At 43.3% G+C, this 24,956-nt stretch overlaps 1 long non-coding RNA gene across 1 annotated transcript; it reads right to left on the bottom strand.

The window, feature by feature from the left end:
* Nucleotides 1-4,022: 4,022 nt before the first annotated feature.
* LOC134450235 (uncharacterized) lies at nt 4,023-14,060 on the bottom strand. Its single transcript, XR_010035047.1, has 3 exons — nt 13,869-14,060; nt 5,699-5,752; nt 4,023-5,562 (listed from the first exon to the last, which is right to left on the bottom strand). It is a non-coding gene; the product is annotated as an uncharacterized LOC134450235 (long non-coding RNA).
* Between the last annotated feature and the right edge of the window lie 10,896 nt (nt 14,061-24,956).

Raw genomic sequence — 24,956 nt, 5'->3', positions numbered from 1 at the left:
CTTGATGGCTCCAGTGCCATGCGCCAACTGGAGTCGATCCTGGAACTGGTAAACATACTCCAGTCCAGCGGGAGCATGAGGTGCATCAGTGGGCTGGCACATGGTTGTCAGGCACTGGTGGGGACATGGCTCTCCGGGACCTTCGCTGTCCTCCGGTGACCTATAGCTTTAGAATTAAGTGGAAAGGCCAATTTCCTTGTAAATACAGTGTAGATTCCTTTGCTCCCATTTCGCTCAAGTATGCAGGCCAGCCTGTGCTCCCCAATGAAAGTTGTAAACAGAAGGATCATCCACGAATGGCTGAACGGAGCTGGCATGGCTGGTTTCCTGAACGGGGAGCTCATCACCTAGAGAGAGAGAGAGAGAGCCTGTGCAATCTTGCAATCTACTTTTATTGTAAAGATGCACTGTGTAATATTTCCACTAGTTAATTTCAAGAATGAGTGCTGCCCATTCACAATCACAAATGTTACCTTTTTCACAAATATTTACGACCACCATCAAATTCTAAGTAGTCTTGTATTCATAAGGACTTGTTATTTGTAGGACTTGTACTTGTATTTTAAAGTCTAGGAAAAGGCTGCCTTACCTGAATCCCAAGAGAGACAACTGCAGCACTCGGACACTCTGGTCCAGAGGGCTGTGAAAATGGGTACTATCCCTGCAGAGTGAAAATAGAAATACACTTTAAAGTCCGTCCTCACTATATTGCCTGACTGAGAAAATGTCCACACAATGAAAAAATGAACAAATGGTACAGAAGGCTACATCGGTAGCTTATATCTACATTTTCTACACAATAACATAGTTGTTATCATTACAACTATGCTAAACAAGAAAGCAATAGCAGTTAAATATACATTATGCCTATAATTCACGGTGCTGAAAAAGCGGCCAGACAGACCGACGAAATAGGTTGATTATGTTTTTCCTTGAGTGTGTGGGGAAATCAATGTTTATTGAGATAATAAGCACGCACAGCGAATTAGAACATAGTTTCCAACTGCTGCATGTAGGTTATTATTATTATTAGGCTATTTCTTATCACCAAAAGTCAATGCGTAATGTAGGCCTATTGTAACAAAGCCTTTTAAAACCACGGACATATATGCGCGCTCTGCACTATTGACTGAATAGCCTACACATAGTAGATTATTCTAAACAACAACACGACAGCAATCCAGGAGATTATGCAAGGGTGGTTGAATAGGCTAATGTTTGATAAGAAATTTGACAAGTTGGCGCGCTTGAAGTGTATGAGTTAACATTCTCACTCCAGTTCACGCGGCAGGATTGACAAAACTAATATAATTGAGTAAATTGAATAAATAAAGTAAACCGAAATAAACAAAAAACAAACTAGCCTAAGCAATATTGCAATTCGTTAAAAACTGCACTTGGGGGGCTACATCATTACTCAATATAGGCCTATTGGGCAATTCCATAAATGTCAACCGGTCCGGAGCATGCGACAATTAATGGTCTTAATTGTGAAAAGAGATCACAGTCGTCAGACATCAGTCAAATCTTACTTGAAAATGCAAGAGTTCTAACTGTTAGGCCTACATGTTTAAAAAAAATATATATATATATAGCCTATAATCAAAAGGTTAGCATAGATTTTCCGAAAAGAACAAATGGATTTCAGACGCGTCCATAAGGGAATCGCGTCACATCTAGGCCCTAACGTTTATTTTTGCTTCAGTCTAAATAAAATACGAAATATTTAAAGCAAAGGTAGGTCAAGACTCCTTTATCATATGCATTTAAATGCATGTAGTACATTTGAATATTATGTTTACAGTTTCACAGAGTTGTCTCTCTCTCTCTCTCTTTTTTTTTTTTTTAGATTTTCTTGTGTTATTTTCTTGCCCACCCTCCATTACTTCTCCATGATGGGATGTCTAAAAACATATAGGCCTACATACATTGACTAATGGTTGTCTAGGCCTATATTGTTAACGAAATGGGTGGGCTAGTTATTTGCCCAAATGCACTGTGCTTGTAGTTATTAATGCGAAGTTCTGGTGATATTTGGAGAGAACTGTTGCGAGACTCGAACGAAAAGCGGTTGTGTGTATGGTATGGTATGATGTGTTGTTAACGGGTCAAAGCCACAGGCGATGCACGCAACATGGAGTAGGCTAGCCTATGACGCGTTGCGCATCAGAATGTCTGGTGATTTCCACCGTTCAGCAGTTGTCCATAAAAATTGTGCGCCACATCGTCGCGCTTCTCGTTAAGAGAAATTAACCAAGCCTACAGTTGTCACAGGTTTTGCGCGTGTATGACTTGAGGTCCAGGCGCGGACATGCTAGCTGTAGAGAGGAGACGGGCATGCGACTGCGGAAACACCGGCTGCCGTTCACGTTGTGCATCAACTCCTCATGTCTCCAATCTCTTTCCATGTTGAGATCGCATTTAATCAACGACGTAGCCTAATCAGGCGTATCATGGCATTTTCCGACCTACACGACCCTCATCGTTATGCTCAAAAGAATAACTTGACGTAGGCGTATTAGCAGCGGAAAAAGGTGCGAAACTTTTACATGCTCAAAACGACGAAACAAAACACTTCAACTGCGTGCGTAATATAGCCCAATGATTCAGTCAACATCGAAAACGACAATAACAACACTGCACAACGCATCTAGTTTGAATTAAGTTTTAAGTTTACAGTCAGAGGAAAACCAGACACTTACCAGACATCTGTGCGCTGTATCGCATACAGGTCCTGATTACAAGCACCGCTGTTCTTCTAAACTGGAGAGGCAGGGCAGAGGCGGGGCGGTGTAAAACTTTTTCTCAGGTTTTCTCTCTTCCATGTGGTGTCATTGCTTACAGCAGGAAATGGGAAGGGGTTGCTCTGCAAAACACTGTTATATAGCCAATTATCTGATAGATAAATGTGTAATGAGTCCTTAAACTAACCTTAGATTGATTGAATGCTCGTTAAATTACTGAATGCTGAAATGTAGCTTTTCTTTCAGACTTCCATTGGGGTGTACACTTTTGCACCACCATAATTTCACAAGAATGGAAAAATATGTAGGCCTAATTTAAGTTACATTACTTACCGTAACTTTCTGTTGTAAACTCAGATGTTGTATTTAACTTACCCTAAGCACATTTAGGAAATAACTTATGGTTATCAAATTATTTTTCAAAATGCAACTTTTCAAAAGGGGGATACTTATTACTGTGCACTGTAAATCAGCAAAAAAGACAGCCCAATTGGCATTACACTCACCTCAGTGGCTATGAGGGGGTTTGAATCTTTCCCATCTAAACTCTGGTGTATTTGTCTATTGTTTTTGACATCTGACATTACCGATGGAGAAGAAGACTGAGATAGAAGAGACAGCCAGCCCATGGCCAGACAGACACAGTTAACAAGAACAACAAGACACAAACTCAAGACACAGTGGGCCCTATTGTGGAATCCCAGGTGCAATTGGGAACCCTGCAAGTGGAATAGGGTACGCCAGGGTTCCCCAACCTTTTTGGCACCAGAGACCGGTTTGAGTCCCATTTTCCCCCCGCGGACCGGCAGTCGCGACTCGCGCATTTTAATAATAATAATAATAATAATAATAATAATAATAATAATAATAATAATAATAATCTGTTAATATAATAGGCTAACAATAATACTTGTTATTATTATTAATTATTATTAATAATAATTACTTAGTATTATTTGTTAATAATAATAATTGTTATTATTTTTATTATTTATTCTTCTTCTTCTTATTATTATTATTGCATTTTTTTGTCATTGTTATTATTAATAGGCCCAATATTAATAGGGCCTAATAATAAGCTAATCCTTTTCCTTCACTCCATTCTATATAATGGCATTCAATATGTGTAACTAACAGCCTGCATTTAATCATAGTATTTAGTAGGCCTATTTGACTATTAAACTGACAACAATTACCCCACTAATTTGTGGAGCCAGTTCTTGGTCTATGTTGCAAGGAATCACCCAAAACCAATTACTAGCCTACTTTTCATCATGCAGAATATGCGTTCTCTGGTCATGTTTATGTTCATTGAGAAACATTTTGCGCCGTGCATGGCTGGGTTATCTCCTGGTTAAGTGGTGCATTGAAAATAAGGGGGGCGCGGCCTCGCAGCTCTGGCATAGGCTATTTGACATTCAACTAGATTAGACGGCACCGCACAGAAAAGTTTGCTTGTTATTGGAAATTAGTGTTCTTGTTTTGCTAATGCAATGTGGCGAAACTAAAAGTTATATTTTAGATATGTAGGCCTACCGCACTGCAGTGCATAACAAAGGCATGTCTTCTGGCATTTTTTTTTAAACTCATGTCGTGCGACCCGGTATCAAATAGCCTAGTCCGCGGAAGGACTATTTGCATTTTTTTATTCTAAGACTATTTGCATTTTTTTATTCTAAGAGGAGAGTCAGGGAAAATCATAAGAAAACACAAATTTGACTTAACACCCCTTTATTGAAAATGTGAACAGACACACACACCAAGACAGTGGGATGCAAGCTCAATGCATGACTGGGATCCAAGATCAAGACACGCACAAGACCAAGACATAACAGTCCCTGTAGCCTCTTTGTGCAGGTGGGCCCATTCACTCATTGCGGAAAAGACTCAACTAGGCTATATAATCTCAATATTGCGTCATTAAGAGCCGCTCCTTGCATCCAAATGTGCAGCTGGATGCCATTTGCTGCACATTTCATTCGGCAACATTTGAAATGGCAATAGCCTCAGCATCATTTTCCCTTTTTTACGGTACATTTCTAGATTGCTTGTCTAGCCATGGCCAAAGATATGTTCTTCCATAAACGTTACTGTGCTGGAGCTGTAGGAGGTAGAAAAGCGCCCATGTGTCGTCGAGGTAGCATAGCCTATCTGCTGGCGCAGGGGGATGGAGGGGTGCAGGGGATACCCCTCTCCTCCCGATGGAGGCACTGGCGAGGACACAGACATTCCGGTTGGCGAATGCAAATATCTGTGGCGTGAACACGACGGTCGGTTCGCGATTATCGGGAACGGCCGAACGGGCTCCAGCACGGTTCTCAGTCGGCCTGAACGCACTAAGTGGGTGGTGGTGGCTGGTCGCTGATGTACCCTCTCCCCCCGGTGGTTGTCAGGCGCTGGCGGGAACATGGCTCTCCGCGACCGTCTCTGTCTGCTGCTGACCTGCACACAAGAAGAACAGCTGGGCTGCTGCCCAACTTGATGGCTCCCGTGCCATGCGCCAACTGGAGTCGGTCCTGGAACTGGTGAGCATACTCCAGTCCGGAGGGAGCGTGAGGTGCAGTGAAGAAATGTGTGCATACTAGCTGAATAGGAAAGGGCACAAAAGCCCCTATATAAAACACACACATGCAACTTGTGGAAAGGTCCAGTTCTCCTCCAAGTAGATTTCTTTTCTCCCATTTCGCTCAAGTGTGTATGGTGGCCTGTGCTCCCCAATGAGCGGTGTAAACGGGGGCATCTTCCATGATGGGTTGAACGGAGCTGGCATGGGTAGACACTGGCTGGGTTTCCTCAACGGATAGTGGGACCTCATCACCTGGAGAGAGAGAGAGAGATTTCGATCTTTCAGCCACTTGCACACAGAAAGGCCAATGTGAGCATTATGAGACAGCCTGTGCATTCTAGCAATCTACTTTAATTTTACAGTCTTGGTAAAGGCTGCCTTCCCTTACCTGAATCCCCAAAGATACAACTGCAGCATCTAGTCACTCTGGACACTGGTGCTCCTGTCGAGAGAAAATATACTCTTAGGTCTTCACTACCCAGAAAGCTTAATAAAAGTCTTACAATAGGTTAAAATTACAAGGAAATTATAGAAATAACTGCAGTTAAACAGCAACATGTATAAATATTACAGAATATAGCCTATTACAGAAACGATCTAGTTATAGGTCTATGTGTTAGGGACAAATAGACGCGCGGCGTACTCCCTCCCGTCATTCAAGAGAATCAATGGTATTCTCTGATATTCGACGGAATTAAAAGCCTTTTTTAAAAAAAATTATTATTATTTTATTATAGTAGGCCTACACTGAATATCTTTTTTTGCTAGTGGCCTATTAATCTTCTGCTAAATAATTGTATTTGCTTTAGTAGGTCTACATCAACAATGTTTAAATCTTGAATTTAAAAAAAAATGTTAACAATTATTTAAACGCTCCAGCGTTACAGATTCTACTCAGAATGTGCACGAGTCTCCCACCAAGACCCCCCTGCTTCTAAAGCTCTCCCATCCCATCAGCAAGTGCTACTTTCCCAACCAATTCAACATAACTGTAACTACAGCAGGCTATGCAACAGTGTGATTTATCGCTGTCGAAATTTTAAGACGACCAGTCTCGCGGTAGTTTCGCATAGGCCTAGGCCTAAACAGCCGTCTCCAAAAGTGTTGTCGCCTATCCATCTGTTTGGAATAACAGCTAATAACTTGACTTTCAATTAATCACTTGGCTTCAGAAGTCACTCATATGAAAGCTACAACCCCCCCGAATGAAAATGTATATACAAAAATAAATTGCATGCACAAAAGAAAGATTGACACAGACAGGGCAGATTCTAACAAGACAGAAGTTTTGTTGCCTATCGAACATAATGTGAAAATGAGCAGATAGGCCTAAATCACTTGAAAACACTTCAAATACGCAGATCGGGTGTCATACTTAATCACTGAATCACTCTCACCTCTTAAAAGAATCAACTTTGGCCTTAGGTGTATGTTTAGGGTCATTGTAATCATGGAAAACAACACAATGAAAAACAGTGAAGATCAATGAGAGATGGTGACATATTCGCTATTCATAGAGCAATACATGTTTAACTTCATCATTTAATCAATGATAAAAGCCCTCAAACACCTGCAGCATGCATGCAGCTCCTCATAAGAGCTGTATCCCTACCATGTTTCACTTTATGCACCATTTTTCTTTTTTCATATTCTTCATCACCAACACCATACAGTTTTGATGCTATCAGTTATAAAATGGTTGATCTTGCGATCATGCCTTCAGAGTATGAGTCCCATTAGCCTTCATTTTTGTCAGAATTAGGCCTGACATACTCTTGGCTGGCTTTTTTGAGACAGGACAGTGGGAGAGACTTCTTTGGTGTTAAAGGTGAAGAATCCGGAAAAAATACATAGTGCCTAAAGTCAAACATGGGAGAGATACAGCTCTTATATGGAGCTGCATGCATGCTGCTGGTGTGTGAGGGCTTTTATCATTGATTAAATCATTAAGTTAAAAATGTATTGCTCTACGAATAGCATATATCACCATCTCTCATTGACCTCCATTGATTTCATTCTGTTGCTTTCCATGATTACAATGACCCTAAACATACACCTAAGGCCAAAGTTGATTTTTTTGGAGAGGTGAGAGTGAATCAGTGATTAAGTAGGACATCCGATCTGCGTATTTGAAGTGTTTTGAAGTGGCTTATCTGCTCATTTTCACATTATGTTTGATAGGCGACAAAACTTTTGTCTTGTGAGAATCTGCCCCGTCAGTGTTCATTAAAGGGTCAATCTTTCTTTTGTGAATGAAACTAATCATTGGGGGTAGTGAGAGATATAGGCTACCTATAGCGCAATGCGCTCAGTAAACAAATGTGCATGGTTGGGTGCTTTTTTCTTGAGGGTTGCTCCCCCACCAGTGTGGCCCTCATCGATGTCCCGATGATTCAAAATGCTCACACAGCGGTCTACCAACCAAACTCAATTTATTTGTATTACGCGGTACCTCAACTAGGCCTACAAAGCTCACTGAACGACCAAACACAAGGACAGTCAGCTGCACTGGAATGCCAATGGGGTAGCCTGACACTTTACAGTTGCTTCATGGTAGGCTATTTCAATGTAATTTCAGGGTAATAACTGTTTAATAGTGATGGAATCAGCATTACTCTGCTGTTGTTAGTAGTGCATTTACAGACACCCCAAGTTCCAAAAACTCAGATGTTTATCGACCCTCAATGTTTAATGCCGCATTGCCAATTGTGAAAAAAGCTAACTTAGTCTAAGATCAGGGATATTTTATCTGACTCTCGGGCATCGGGGAGCCACTATCAACATTAAGGAGATGGAGTTGTCTTGCTGAAAATCGAGTCCCTGCCAGAACACGACACCTGTGCCCAGGGGCGCAACTACAGTATATGCGATGTATGCGTTGCAGGGGGGCGCCAGAGAGAGGGGGGCGCCAAAGAGAGAGGGTGAAAGAGGAAGAATAGCTGTTGAACTGTAGAACTGTTTTAAAAAACAGATAGTCACATATTTCAAGTGTGAGTTTGTAATCTTGAATATTGAATGCTGTCTAAAGCAGCGGTGGGGAACCTATGTCTCGAGGGCCATTTGCCATTGTCATAAGCCTGCCTGTAGTTCCCACCCAGTACTATTTTTCACTGCAGTGAAACCCACAAATGACTTGTGAAATAGTTCTGCAATACATCCATTGAAATGAGTAGTTGCGCACCTGCCTGTGCCCTCATTCAAAGCAATGGAAACCAATGACCAATTTTTCAGATATTTTTTTTACCCATTTTTGCAGACAAATCCGACACAATTTAAGATGGAAAGCCTATCAATAAAGCATCTATTCCTTCTGGAAGTATTACAAAGAGCTGGTTACAATTTCAGTAGCTTATTAATTCCATAAAAGAATTGTCATAACAAGTGTTATGGTTTCATTCAAAGAGCTCATATTAAGTGGAGGACGAGTAATGTTTCATAAGCATATTTTTTTGTTTATAAATTATGTAATTAATTCTGCAAAAATTAGTATAATTTTCTCTCAAATTCTCTCTCAAATGTCATTGATTTCAATGAGGGCACTTGTGTTCTGCAGGGACTCGCTTTTCGGCACGACAGAATCAGAGAGAGAGAGAGAGAGAGAGAGAGAGAGAGAGAGAGAGAAATAACACAATGCACCACACACCCAGCTCAGCTCAGCTCTCAGGCCACACACACGCACACACACCACACAGAACCCCCACCCAGCTCAGCACACACACAACACAAGCACTTTCCAGTGCCTTCAACACCATTCAGCTACTCCTGCCTTAGTGACAAACTGCTGTAGATTGGAGTAGAAAAGGGGATGGTTACCTGGATAACTGACTACCTCACTAGGAGGACCCAGTTCGTCAGGCTGGGTGACTATACAGGCAACAGTGCTCTCCCCATACTGTTCTCTCTATACACCACCAACTTCAATTATAACATGGAGACCACATGTCACATGCAAAAGTTCTCTGATGTCGTGGGGTGCATCAAGGATGGCCAGGAAGGAGAGTACAGGGGACTGGTGGAGAACTTTGTCAAATGGTGCAGGTGTTCTGTTCTGAGCCCGGACAAACTGAATGGAATCATATAAATGCCAGATGCATGATCCTTCCTGCCATCTCGAGTTTGTAAACTGCGGTAGCACAATTCGATGGGCAATCACCCGCGAAAACCTGGGGAAAACCAGGGTGTGCGCATGCGTGCGCATGCTCAGTAGCGAAAAGGATCACATCTCGACGGGTAGCTCATATAGACAGACACCGGAACATCCAGCTGCAGCTGAATACCACCAAAACCAAGGAGATGGTGATTGACTTCAGAAGGACCACCCCACCATTGGTGCCTGTCTCTATTGAGGGGGAGGGGGGGAAGGCAGTGGAGACAGTCTGCACCTACAAGTACCTTGGGGTATACCTGTACAATAAACTGGACTGGGCTGCTTATTAAGATGCACTCTACAGGAAAGGACAGAGCAGGCTGTGTTTCCTCAGGAAGCTGAGATCCTTCAATGTCTGCAACAGACTTCTGCTGATGTTTTACCAGTCTGTCATGGCCAGTGTCCTGTCCTATGCAATTGCCTGTTGGGGTGGTAGTATTAGGAAAAGGGGTGCTGGACGCCTAGACAGGCTGGTGATTAACGCTGGGTCTGTGGTGGGCATGGAACAGGAGGCTCTCAGCACAACAGCCGAGACGAGGAGGACCCTGTGCAGACTGGACTCCATAGTTGACAATGACAGTCACCCCCTGCACCCCCTGCACGACACAACACAACACAGCACAACACAACAACAACACGCACGCACACGCGCACACATTTAAGGAATTACACCTCACCCCACCCACCATTTGTATGGCACAAGCTCAAGCACTACCTTGCACTACCTTAGACTCCTTACTGCATTGAGCGTAGCCTAACAGTAGGCCTACAGTACAACAAGACACTTTACCCACTATATACCCTAACTCCTCATACCCTGGGATAGCCACACTGTACCTAGGACTTTTGAACTGCACTGAGACTCTTAAGTAACATATGACAATAACCCAGGACAATCACTTTTACTGCACTGGGCGTGCCAAAACAGCCCAGACTAAATAGGGTTAAATTTGTATTAGCCTACGCAGTAGGCTACCCCAACTACAAAGGTGACTGAACGACCGAGGCGGTGCCCTGCAAGTCCAACCGTACTGGAATGCCAATGGGTCTAAATTGGATTCACTCACTTTATAGCTGTCTTGAAACATTTCGATATGATTCTTTCATAGCCAACTTAACCGTTAGTCCTACATTCATATACCATCCGCGAGTAGGCTAGATGGCAAGAGGCAACGCACCTACTCCCCAAGTCAGGAGCAGCACGACAGAAAAAGCCTGCCCCAAAACAGTTTAGCAAACCGCCCAGACATCATTTGCAATATAACAAATTATTTAGCCTTTTTATCTAAAACAACCATGAACCGGAAGGCAAAACAGCAAAACGTGTGTGCTCAAAAAGAAGACTGGCACACCACCAAAGTAACAGGACCAGAGAGATCATCTGTTTTTTTTGTAATAGGCCTACACTCACAATATGAACAAAAACAGAGCTCCTTTTGCTGTCGTTTCACTTTTTGGCATATTTAAGGAGGACTGAGTTTGGTTGACTTTAAGAGGTCTATGTGTGAAAATGCCCTTAGAGCAGGGATGTCAAACTCAGGCCCGGGGGCCAAATCTGGCCTGCGGAGCCATTTTATTCGGCCCGCGAGATCATTTTGTTTGTATTACAGTTGGCCCACATACACCATTAATGTATAGCGTAACAAGACTTGAACATGAAATTTGATGTGTCACAGGATGTGCGGACATATTTAAACTACCATGTATGATGGGACAGAGGGTGTGTGAAATGTAACTATGAGTATAAAGTGCATGCACGCACAATTTTAGTCCATTTTTAAAAAATAAATGTTGAGTTTGGCCTGCGACTTTGTTCCAAATTTTGATTTTGGCCCTTAGTCAATTTGAGTTTGACACCCCTGCCTTAGATCATCTCTTTCTTTTGATTTCTTATGGTCTAAATCAGGGATTGGGAACCTTTTTCATTCGAGGGACCACTTCAAATTCCTCCAAGGGCCGTACAAGTCCTCCAAGGGCTGCACTAGGAACACAAACCAGGATTTACCCCTGCACTTTAGGTCTTTATTGAAGACAGACACCATTACAACAGACCCCACCTTATCTAGGTCCCCTGAATAACTTAGCCTAATTAAAGGCCTATTGCAAACATTTATAAGATTCCATTACAAATTTTGTTGTATTTCATGTGAAGCTGCATAACATTTAAAAAAGCCATTTTTTTGCAACTTTTAGGTCTATGTTTGCGAACTCTTCACACAAGTTAGCATACACAAACATAGCCCTACACCAATGTAGCAAAACTATAAGCACAAAAACTGATTTGAACTCAGTCTTCTTCTCTGTCTGGTGATCAGTGTTGGATCAGGTTCAGGAATAGCTTCTTTCTGACTCGATTTTTGCCCTGTAGCATTATGCCTTAAGCTACATTGGGCTTACAGCAAAAAGTAATGCATTACAGTAATTAATTAGGCCTACTTTTGTAATGCATTACTGCCCAAACACTGCTGATGATGGACTGTGAGCGTCATCCCCATCAGCGTAGGCTACGGCCCTGATACAGGCAATGGAGAAGGCATGCGGGGAGACTGGACTTGCAAAACACAGGGCGATGTTACGCCCGACCACCGCGTTTCTCGTCTCCGATTGGCTACAGCGGGTCCCTAATGTCTCCCATTTGACACGGCTTTGATTTGACACAGAGCCATCTAATATCAGAGTTACGCCACTCCCATAGACCTCTATGGACCAATCTTTCCACAGCAATGGCGGCTCTCATGGAGCCTTACGGGGCGTTAACATGGAAATCCCCATTGACTTTAGTTCTATTAGAAGTTACTTAGTTCCAGGAGGTGTCCGTAGAACACAGAAAATGTGGTAAAGATAATGTAATTTGTTTGTACTTAATCTTTGTTTGGTATGTGATGGTTCTGTGTTAGTTTCCAACGAACAGAAGTTTACTGTTAAGAAACATTTTAATCTACGCGAATCACATCACCAACCGACTTCCTGGTCCCCGGTTTGCGCAACTCTGTTATTAGATGGCTCTGATTTGACAGCAAAAACGTCATCTTGCGCTCTGACTGTCTGGCAGGAGAAAAGACTCCCGTGTTTAGGCCTATACAAATCATTTGGCTCATCTGAGACATGCGGGGCATGCGGGGACATTGTAGCCTACTCTTGCCCATAGGCTATGCCGTTCCCGTTCCGTGGGTGCGGCAGGGAATGGAACGCCCTCGCGTGTATTTGCTGAACCGCAGCCAGATGATGAAAATCAGGCAATAGGCCTACTTTCCCACTTGAAGATAGCGCACATGATGTCGATTAAATGTCTTTTGAAAAAAAAAACTATTTCTCATCGGTTGTCTTTATGTTTTTATTTTCTGTGAAGCTAATGAACTGCCTCTGCCTAAATGTGCTACACAAATAAACGTGCAATTGAAGTAAAAGGGTAAGGCATAAGCAACTGAAAAGAGCAGATATTTCACAGATTAATCTATCTGGGGAAAAACAAGTGTGACTGACTACACTGTGGTTTCGGTCCTCAAAAGAGTGAGCATTGCAATACACTGACTCCCCCGTGTGGTTAGTATGTAGGCTTACATTAATCAACTGCCAAAGACCTGCTTAAAGGTGCACTGTGTCATATTTTTTGCAGTTTATTTCCAAAATTCATGGATCCATTCACAAATGTTACCCTTTTCATGCATAATTGCTAACACCATCAAATTGTATTCATTATGACAGGGAAAATTGCACTTTTCACACATGAAAAGGGGGATGTTGTCCATTTTCTGCCATTTCGGCCATGAATTTCCAGAAAAAAATATTTTTATCAAAACTATTACTACTAAACATACTAGTAAACATTAGTTAATTATTTTGTGAATATTCATGAAATGATCAAATTTGGCAGTAGACAGCCGTTTTAATGAGCAGCATAGTTGCAATACCTACTCTGGCCACCACTAACCAGACGTGTATTCCGATGAACAACTACATGCTCAGACAAATTATGAATAGGCCTACTTTACAAGTCAGCCTCACATTGTATAAACTGGCTACCTAAGTTACCACAAGGTTATAAGGTTGACTGTTCTTGATTCATTTAATTTAATCTTGACATTACACGTACAATAACAATGATTTTATTCTTCTTTTATGTGTTTCCTTGTCTGTTTTTGTTTGACAAAGACTTGATAGTTAAAAAAGTGTTTTCAGTGTTTACATACTATTTAAGCCTACTGCACTTTCTTGTTGTATGGCAGTATTATTGCCACTATGTGCTACTGCTTCCCTGACTTCCTGTAGTCGTTTCCTGTGGTGTAGGTCTAGTGCTGCAATGCCTCCTTAATAATACTCAGACACATCAACTTCCCCATATATGTTAAACATGAGCAAGCCTTTTTCCGTATAACTTCACACACGGCTTCTATTCTGTTTGTGTACTCACCCAGTGTGTTTTGTGAGGAAACCAGCTCTCCAAATTTCTCCCATACTGTCCTCTAACATCCACATATGAGGAGTATTCGCAAGGAGATTCAAGTACAAATAAAATAAAATGAGGATGTTTAACAAGAAAGAGGATGTTCGTTTGCTCTCACTGTGAAAATGAAAGACAGTGAGTCAGGAAGACGATGAGACACTGGTTCTTGCAAATGTGGTGTGACAAGCCTATACAAGCCAGTAGATACCTGCGGGTTTGGGGGTTGGCTGTTCACCACATTGGAGAACTGGATTGAGTGTCACTGACAAATAAAAGTCAACCTCCATAGAGTGAGGTGCGAAACCTGATTATGTAATTAGATATCTGGGCTGTGTTTAGCCAACACACACACACACACACACACACACACACACACACACACACACACACACACACACACACACACACACACACAGCACTGTAATTTCCTGCACAGACACCACAGCAACATGACTCACACAGGCCACTATGCAAAGCTTGTGTTGCTGTCCTGCAGCTACCTTAATCTGTTCATAACTAGCCCTGGCAAGGAGGCTCCCCTACAGTAGGTGGCCGCTGGTCTCTACCCAGGCTCCACCTTCGCAGTGACGCAACACCTTCGGCTCAGCTACACTCACTCAGGAAAACTGTCTGTTCATGTTCCCTCCACAGCGGAAACTCAACCCACTTTGTCGAGAGTGAATCAACTTTGAGCATTTCCAACCGCCCTGGGTAGAGGCGTGCATGTTCAACGCAGTGACGTTGTTTAAGCAGAGACGTTCTATTGGGTACCAATAAATGTTTGGCCTGCACTTAATAAGGAAGTAGAGGACATTACATTACATATGGCAGACGCTTTCATCCAGAGCAACTTACAATCAAGGACATAATCATAGCATGCAATACTCGCAGAAGATAGAGTGGACAGGAAATACAGAACAATAACTGTAGATGCCAAGTAGGGTTCTTTTATTTTAAGTAGCACAGTTAAACCAACAGTAACTCGGGCCATTCGTGAAGTCTTTACGAGAAAAACAGAAAAAAAACTTTAAGAGGGATTATACAATTCTACTGCGCTTTTAAGTCCATGGATTTTATTTGCCAATTCCACTAACTATTAACTGCATCCAATGATGTTTTGGACATTAGCACACATTTATCTTTTATATAATACAGAAAGTGTAGATGGCATTATTTCCCTCAGCAAGAATAAATATTTAATACTGGTTTTGTGTGTTTTCATGCCGTTCTGTTTTCCAAATGTCAGATTCAGTCTTCATATTAGCATGTAAAGAAACTTGTTTTGCCCAAGACGATTGCAAATGTTGTTGATTCACAGTAATCATCACAATATGACAAAACTGTAAGAAAGACCACTGTCCTTTCCACTATACATGAAATTTGCCATTTTGTGTGTGTCCACGAAAACTGTGTTAACCGTGTCACGGTCTGAAACCCCCTCCATAAATCAGTAATGGTTTGGTCTTAGGCCATACGAATAACATCATGTGATGTCATAACCTCTTTGGCAGGATATGGGAAGACTTTTTGGTAAGTTTTGAGCTTCATCCTTCCATAATTTAATCCATCATTTTTCATGTTCTCATAGCGGGGAAATTGCCTGTCAACTGTGTTATCAACATATTCATAAGAATCTGAATTAGAAATCACATGTAGAAAAACACAGATAAAGCATACAAATACATTAATTGATTAAGGTGTTGTGGTGAAACTTCTGAGGTCCTCAGTTGGCACAACACCATAAAAATTGCTGAAATGTCAAGCCGTGTTACAATTAGCTATGACAGTTGAGGAGGATTATGTATTTGCCAATTTATCTCCATATTGACAGACAAACAAACTAAATAATTTGTGTTATAGGGAGATGGGTTTGTCTGCTCTGTTTTTCTCCTAAAAAAGTGCCAACTGTTTCCCCTGCACTGTTGACCATGACACAGTTGAGTAACACGGTTGACTGTTTTCAAAGTGTTTTTGTGCTGGAATGTGTTGGAATAATCCTATGAACAGACACTAGGGATCTCTGGAGAAGGAAGTCTTGTGTAAGGAGGGTGACTAAATTCAAATCAGACGTTACAGGGATTTATAATGAAAATTGTGTCAGTCTGTATCACAGTGAATCATAAAATCCTACTTATGAAGCTCAACAATCACATTTTCTATATAAATTGCACAGATTAATGACAACATTATTGCTAAGAGACATAAGCACTTTCAAACGTATGTTGTTTCAACTCTGTAGTATTTTTATATATGTTTGAAATGACATAGTATTTGTCCATAACACTGTTGACAAAATAATCAAGCAAATGTTCGCTTTCATTAGAGTATTTATCAAATGATTTAAGATTAAGCTTGGCAATTTGTTTGTTTGGAAACTTAAATATATACACTATGTAAACATCTAGGTCATTTAGTTGAAAAAAAAACAACAGATAATTGACATTTCGCTTTTGCCAAAAGCGCAGGCGATTCGTAGAATCACTCTTAAGCCTCATGGTGCCTTTATGAATAGCCTCGTTTCTCGTGGTTGGGCGACGAAAGGGGGAACTGACAATTGGGGTAGTTTGGTTCTGGGGGGAAGAATAATGCGGACGGACGTCAACAATTAAGCGCGACTGAAGGCTAACTGGAAACGACGGTAATCAAACATTTCAAAGTGATTTACGGTTAAGTTTAGGGTTAAGTTTAGGGTTAGGGTTAAGGTTAAGTGTAGGGTTAAGGTTGGGGATAATGTTGGAGGAAGGGAGACATTGCATCACCTCCCGGAATGCTTGCTGCTCGGGTGGTCTCTCTCTCTCACCCTCTCTCTCACACACTCTCGACGACAGTGCGCGTTGCCCAACTACGAAAACTGAGGCTATATCGTAGCGGCACCACAAAGCATGTAGTTGATTTTCCCCGAGAATGGGCTCGTTAAACAAACACACACACACACACATATACACACCCACACGCCCAAAATGCACAACATGGAGGACTTACCTCTCCAACTAAATTGACTTGACCTGGCAGTAGAAAAGAACTTAAAATACATTAATCTGGGAAAAAAATGTGCTCCTATTTTTGTTTGTTTATTGGTGTACAGCAGAGAGGGGAAGTGGATGGTAGCACCCCCTGGAGCAGCAAGATAATGCTGACGCACGCTCATCTGAGTTTGAGCAGCCTACGCCAACGCTTCTACATACAAATTCAAGTTTCATTTATGCCCACACAGACACAAACAGTTGCACACAGGCATAAACAGCCACAGCAACAAACACACAATACATACTAGCCTGATAAACCAGCCTAAATGGATTGGATGTCTAATTTAGTCTGGCTCGGATGAATGGATAAAACGGAACATTGTTGATGAGCACAACCCAACCGCAGGCAAAACATTTTGCTGTCCAGCAGTTGGCGCTGGTTTTCCAGGCTAAATACATACTGTTGAACCCAGCAGAAGTTTCCTATAATGACTGGCTGCAGGCTTGCAGCCGGGTCAGTGGTGACGTCACCACTGACCTGCTCCGGCCTCCGGGACAGTTAGCTCATTCAAAAAGTCGAGAATCCCCAGAAAGCCGACCTAAAACCTCGGGAAAGTGGGAGTGATCATTTGGTGACGCAATGTCAGATCGATAATGTCATAATGTGATTATAATAGTAAACAGTAATGGTGTTCTGTACCTTTAAGAGGTTATGGCCAGTGCGCGAGTACAGCCAGTGCGCATGTCAATAACTGGCGGTTAGAAAGTTAAGCTACAAGAAGTAAGCTGTATCTGTTGTGTTCCCTCTGAATCTTTTATAATATAATAATCCTTTGAGGAATCCTTGTGTGGACATTTGGATTATTTACATGGTGTCAGAAGTCGTGACGGACTACTCGTTTCCATCGGAAAATGGCCAAGTTTAACCCACCGGAGAACTTTAAGTTTGATTGTCCGAATGAATGGGCAGATTGGCGTCAGTGTGTCCAACGTTATCGGACGACTACAAATCTCTTAAGATGGAGATGTTCAGGTCAGTTCGCTGATATACGCTATGGGCTCTGAGGCTGAAAACATTTTCAAGTCATTCACTTTCGACGAGATGGGAGAAGAAGATGACTACGATACAGTATTAGGAAAATACGACGAGTACTTCTTCCCCAAACGGAATGTGATTCACGAGCGCGCTTGCTTTTACCAACGGTCGCAGCGGCCCGGTGAGAAGGCTGAAATGTTTATCAGGGCGCTGTACGAAATGTCGGAATACTGCGACTTTGGGGTTCATAAAGAGGAGCACATCAGAGACCGTATCGTGCTGGGGATACTTGACAAGGAACTGTCTCGTAGGCTACAGCTTGAGTCGAAGCTAACACTTGCCGACACTGTACAAACTGTTCGCCAGTCTGAGGAGGTGGCATTGCAGGTGCACCAGCAGCAGGGCGAAGGCAGAGTAGCAGTGGAAGAAGTGCGCGGGAAAGCGACGACAAAAGGTAAACATCAAAGATGGCAGCCCCCACGAAAAGAAAACGGACGAAACGATCCGAAATGTGGCCGATGTGGCAAAATGAGACATGGCAACCCCGATACTTGCCCAGCTAAGAACTCTACCTGTAATAACTGTGGGAAAAGGGGCCATTGGGAGCGAAAATGCCGTAGTAGCAAAGCAGTGAGGGAAGTCACAGAGAGGACAGACGTGTCACCGTACTTTCTGGGAGCGGTGACCAACGCGACAACATCCGATGAATTGTGGACTGTGCAGTTGAAAATTGGGGCTACACCAGTTAAATTCAAGATCGACACTGGGGCTGACACAAACGTCATGGGAGTGGAAACATTCAGCAGACTAGTTCCCCAGAGACAACTAGAGCCCTCCAACATCACACTGTACAGCCCTGGCGGTCAGTTGGACTGTCTGGGGAAATTCACCACCAACATCCAGTACAAAGGCAAGCCCTACTCGTTCCCAGTGTATGTCATCCGAGGCCAGACAGCAAACAACCTGCTCAGCAGAGACACAGCAACCACAATGGGACTGGTGAAGCGCATTGAGGAGGTTCACGGGGCGTTTGGTGAGCATGGGACTCTCAATACTGAGCCAGTCAAGATCCAGCTCAGGGAGAACGCTCAGCCATACGCCGTGCACGCTGCCCGCCGAGTTCCCTTACCCCTCATGGCCAAAGTTCAGGAGGAACTAAAGCGCATGGAGGAGAACGACATCATCGAGGCGGTGACCGAGCCAACAGACTGGTGCGCGCCCATGGTGCCTGTCCCGAGAAAGAACGGCAAGGTGCGTATCTGTGTGGACTTAAAGCGCTTGAATGAAGCTGTGAGGAGAGAGACTGCTGCAGAGGAGACATTCACATCGCTTGACGCAGCCTCCGGGTTCTGGCAGATCCCTCTGCACCCTGAAAGCAGCAAGTTGACCACCTTCCTCACACCATTCGGGAGGTACGCTTTCAAAAGGCTCCCGTTTGGCATCACCAGCGCTCCTGAGATCTTCCAGCGCAAGATGGCGGAGACTCTACAAGACCTCGACGGCGTGGCGCTGTTCATGGACGATGTGTACGGACAGACAGCAGAACAGCACGACCAGCGCCTCAACAAAGTGCTCGAGCGGATCGAGTCGGCCGGCCTCAAGCTCAACAAGGAGAAGTGCAAGTTCAGGCAGAACACTCTTCAGTTCCTGGGCCAGGTCATCGACGAGTCAGGGGTGAGACCAGACCCTGACAAGGTAAAAGCCATCAGAGAGCTACCAGCACCACACAACATCGAAGAGCGAGAGAGACGAGTGCTGGGTATGTTCAACTACCTGGGGAAATTCATTCCCAACCTCTCCACAATAGGCCAGCCACTGTACGCACTGCTGAAGTCCAAGTCAGCCTGGGTATGGGACCATGCCCAGCAGGAGGCATTTCGCACGATCAAAGAGTGCCTCTCCACATCTCCAGTGCTGAAGTTCTCTGCATTTGGTTAGTCCCTGGCGCCCATGGTGAATGCGGTCCAGTGTGTCCTCTCTCAGCGTGTCTGGAATCACCATTCGGCTGCCCCTGGTGACAATGCCATTGAATTCAGACAGTTCATTTTTGAATGGAAAGTACTCACGTACTGCTGTTGGTACATTCCCAATGTACTCTGGCCACCCTGCTCTGATGTACCGCAACACCAGCTGTAGATTGGGGTCGGCCGCCGTGGCTACTCTGATGGCCTCCAGCCTCGTTGGTGTAGCTGGCATGGTCTCCATGATGGCGGCTATGTAGCACGCCACCTCGTTGTGAGTGTCACTCTCCTCCTGCTGGCACGGTAGTGGACTGCGTGACAGTGTGTCAGCCACAGTCAGTGTCTTTCCTGGTGCGTATTCAGCTGTTGGTTTGAATCGCATGAGCCTCATGAGTAGTCTTTGACACCGTATAGGCACATTGTCCAGATCTTTCTTGTTCATGAGGGGAACGAGGGGTTTGTGGTCTGTCACAAGCTTAAAGTCCTCCAGACCATACAGGTACTTTTCGAATCTCTCACACGCCCACACACTCGCCAGGCACTCTTTTTCTATTTGTGCGTACCTGGTCTCCGCATCGGTGAGTCTCCTAGAACAGTACGCCACTGGTTTCCAGTCGTTGTCGTGGAGCTGAAGCAGTACACCGCCAATGCCATAGCTGCTGGCATCAGCTGAGACGGCAGTTGGTCTGCTCACGTCATAGAACTCTTTTATAATATAATAATCCTTTGAGGAATCCTTGTGTGGACATTTGGATTATTTACAGATAATTATCGAGGTTGATCTCTGGCGGAAGTATAGAACAACGAGTTCCCGAGCTTGTGTTTTGTGTGACGACACACGCATCATCAACATGGCGCCCATGCATGCAACTGACATGTAAACAGTATCATAAAAGCTAAAATATCGTCTTGTAATCACTATCAACAACACCAGTTGATGTCATTTTATTTCAGATTCATATGTTTCAGCAATGCTGGTCTCTGACTGTTTAATTTAGCTTACTTCAGCTAAAATGACATGTCGTGGGTGTGGAGGCGAAAAAAAGAAAAGAGAACCAAAACAAAACACACATAATTTCCGATTGTTCCGGGATCAGTGGCGTTCATGCGCCAAACTCCAGAACTCGATTGTCATGTGAGCAGTGTCGTCAGCTGTCTCGAGAGGTCCCGAGCCCGTGAAGGCGACAGTGTCGACGTCACACGCGATGAAGTGGACGATGTGGCAAGTTCGCGTCCCCGAGGGGGAGTTGTGTTACTTTGGCAACTGAGATAGCAAGCTTGCACTGCACACAATGTGTTTTTATTATTATTAAGCGGGCTTGCGGAGCAAGGACCATGCAGAGCATGGCCCTTGCAGAGCAAGGCCCGATTATAGTAATCTCTAAGTCCTGTTTCTTTTATTATTGGTCTTGTGCAGGGCAGCAGTAAAATAGAAAATGGATCTCCTCCTAGGCCTTTCGAGATAGAGACACCGTTCAAACACTAAAACGACCGGCTCGGCTTGGAGATCGCGTATAGTTATAGGCTTCTCCGTGTCTCTTGTCGTTTTCCCGTTTTTGGCGATTTTGTTAAAGCCTGGGTCCCCATTGAAAACAGTGGTGGAACCTCCATGAACCAAAATTCCGCCACTCTAAAGATTAGAGTGTAGGAGGCTTTTTCGGTCATAAAACATCAACACTTTCACCTAGAAGTTTAGTTGGCGCGTTGTTAGCGAGCTCTATGGGATGTCTCCAAATTGTCAAAGTTTCATCTCCCAACTCCCAATACTTTTTAAATGGCAGGTTTGTAAAAAAAACAGGCCTAGGTCTATGGAGAATCCCAGTCTTTCCAAAAATGCATTTTTCAAGAGATCAGCGCATGTCCCACACGGAGGTCCATTTGTGCCTGAACCCTTTAACCTATAAACTTCATTCAAAGACTGTTAGAGAGATCACAAGCATGACTCCGATCTGTGAAAAGGACACGTGCCAACTCCTTTTAGTTTTTTTACAACGATGTTGTAAAGACAAAAAAGTCATTCTCATTCTATCCACTGTTTAAGGCTCAATACTAACTGTCAGTTAGTATCAGAACAGGTGCTCCCAATGAAGTGTTCCATCTTAACTGCCACTGTCTCAAGATTCTATTCTTAACGAGCAGGTGTGAGCAGCCATTCTAGAAGTCTATTGTTCAGCTCTTCAATGCAATGTGATATAGTCTTGCTGGACTGTGCATGACAGCTAGCTGCTTGGCATAATGGGAATGCATGCTGCTGGATTACAGATATGGAGGTTGAGGGTTTGAAACCCACCCGAAGCCATGTTGATTTTCAAAATTATATCATATGCAGTGTTCCTTGGCCAACTTAAAATGCCATGTATGTCATTTATTATCAATGGCAAATGTGCTGGATTAGAGATATGGAGGTTGAGAGTTCGAATCCCACTTGAAGCGATGCTGATTTTCAAAATTATATCATATGCAGTGTTCCTTAGCCAAGTTAAAATACCATGTATGTCATTTAGTATCGATAGCAAATGTGCTGAATTACAGATATTGAGGTTGGGGGTTCGAACCCCAGTCAAAGCCATGTTGATTTTCAAAATTATATCATATGCAGTGTTCCTTGGCCAACTTAAAATGCCATGTATGTCATTTAGTATGGATGGCAAATGTGCTGAATTACAGATATTGAGGTTGGGGGTTCGAACCCCAGTCAAAGCCATGTTGATTTTCAAAATTATATCATATGCAGTGTTCCTTGGCCAACTTAAAATGCCATGTATGTCATTTAGTATCGATGGCAAATGTGCTGAATTACAGATATTGAGGTTGGGGGTTCGAACCCCAGTCAAAGCCATGTTGATTTTCAAAATTATATCATATGCAGTGTTCCTTGGCCAACTTAAAATGCCATGTATGTCATTTAGTATGCATGGCAAATGTGCTGAATTACAGATATGGATGTTGGGGGTTCGAATCCAGTCGAAGCCATGTTGATTTTCAAAATTATATCATATGCAGTGTTCCTTGGCCAATTTAAAATGCCATGTATGTCATTTAGTATGAATGGCAAATGTGCTGAATTAGGGATATGGGGGTTGGAGGTTCGAACCCCAGTCGAAGCCATGTTGATTTTCAAAATGATATCATATGCAGTGTTCCTTAGCCAACTTCAAATATCATGTATTGTATGTCATTTAATATCAATGGCAAAGGGGTTGGATTACAGATATGGAGGTTGTGAGTTCTAATCCCGCTCGAAGCCATGTTGATTTTCAAAATTATATCATATGCAGTGTTCCTTAGCCAACTTAAAATACCATGTATGTCATTTAGTATATTCCCAAAACGCAGAGCTACAACACTTTCAAGATGGCTGAATCCAAGATGGCTGAATTGTTTGGCCCATAACTTCTGACTGGGTGGATGGAGTTTTTCCAAGATTTCTTTTAGCTTTGTTTTCTCAATAGTACTTTGTTTCATCTCTGCCCCAAAAGGCAAGCCCGCTTCCAGCATTTTCTGTGAGAATGCATTTCTAGTTATTATAGCTTGGTCTTGTGCAGGGGCAGTAAAAATAGAAAATGGATCTCCTCCTAGGCCTTTCGAGATAGAGACACCGTTCAAACACTAAAACGACCGGCTCGGCTTGGAGATTGCGTATAGTTATAGGCTTCTCCGTGTCTCTTGTCGTTTTCCCGTTTTTGGCGATTTTGTTAAAGCCTGGGTCCCCATTGAAAACAGTGGTGGAACCTCCATGAACCAAAGTTCCGCCACTCTAAAGATTAGAGTGTAGGAGGCTTTTTCGGTCATAAAACATCAACACTTTCACCTAGAAGTTTAGTTGGCGCGTTGTTAGGGACTGTACGTTATTTACCGGGGGGGGAGGGCTGGTGCGCTGGAAGTCCGGTCAAAAAAAAAAATCATGGCCCCCCCCTCCACCTCAATTTTTTCCCCATGGCCCTCCCCCCACTTCAATTTTGTTTTCCCATGGCCCTCCCCCTACAGGTACAAAAATGTAATATGTAAAATTGGTAGATGAACAACCATCATGACAACAGTCAGAGTAGCCTACATCAAGGGCGGTTGTCTGCACTATTATGTGCTATCGATATCAGTGGATACCTATGAGAAGCCGCTAGAATCTACCTCTGCGGCTGCATGGGATGCCTAACTCCACTGTCACCAAGACAAATTGCAGGGACGCAGGAACTCATTTTGACCAGGGGGTGCTGTGGTCAGCGGAGGGTCTGGGAGTCCTCTCCCAAAAAAAAAATGTTTTTTTTTAGATGCAATTTCCTGCATTCTAATCAATTTTAGGATGAAGAATGGCGAATCCCATCTGACTAACTTCTTCATGTTTTATGTAGCCTAACCAAGGATGACTAAATTTTACCTTTTTTTGTTTAACATTTCACTTCAAAATTATTAAGTTCTTCTTGTGGAAGGGAAACGCGCACCTAATGTGGAGGTGAGGGCGTGTTCAAGAGCAAATCGCGCTGCCGTGACAGTTTCTCTCTTCTCCATAGGCAGTCTAGGCCTACAATGTGTGAAATTAGTAGAAATGCATGAATAGGCTATGCGATGCACTTGTGAGAGGTGACCGGGCTTTCAAACAATTTAGATTTTCTTGCAATTGCGACTGTGTATATCTCAAGATGCATACGATCAGGACCCCTGTCTCCCCACCCGCGCACAAAAGCACGCACGCACACACAGACAGGCATAGGCCTACTGCTTCCCGAATGTGATCACACTCTGACGGCCAAATAGTTTGTGCTGTGATCGGCGAGAGAAGTAAGTTAAGCGCCAAAGCAGCTGGTGCCATTGCTGGCTATTGATACAGGGAGAGTGTGAAAGCCACCTTTAGTTTGCATTTGACGTTGCCCATATTTAAGACGCACTAAAAGGTGCCGCTAAACGGTGGTCAAATCAGCAGCAAGAGGCAAAAGGAACAAATCGCCACCACTACAAAAGTCCAAAACATCTAACAATAGCACAGCCATTTCACACCGCGGCAATTCAACTTTGGCAATTATGATAGACAAGCCACACACACCATCGGCTGTGCTATAGATTCACCCCATAGCCAACTCCGATGCTAAGATAGACT

Source organism: Engraulis encrasicolus, chromosome 6 (genome assembly GCF_034702125.1).
Source record: "Engraulis encrasicolus isolate BLACKSEA-1 chromosome 6, IST_EnEncr_1.0, whole genome shotgun sequence".
Lineage (NCBI taxonomy): Eukaryota > Metazoa > Chordata > Actinopteri > Clupeiformes > Engraulidae > Engraulis > Engraulis encrasicolus.
The sequence above is the reverse complement of the archived record's forward strand: the minus strand, read 5'-3'. Positions and strand labels throughout refer to the sequence as shown.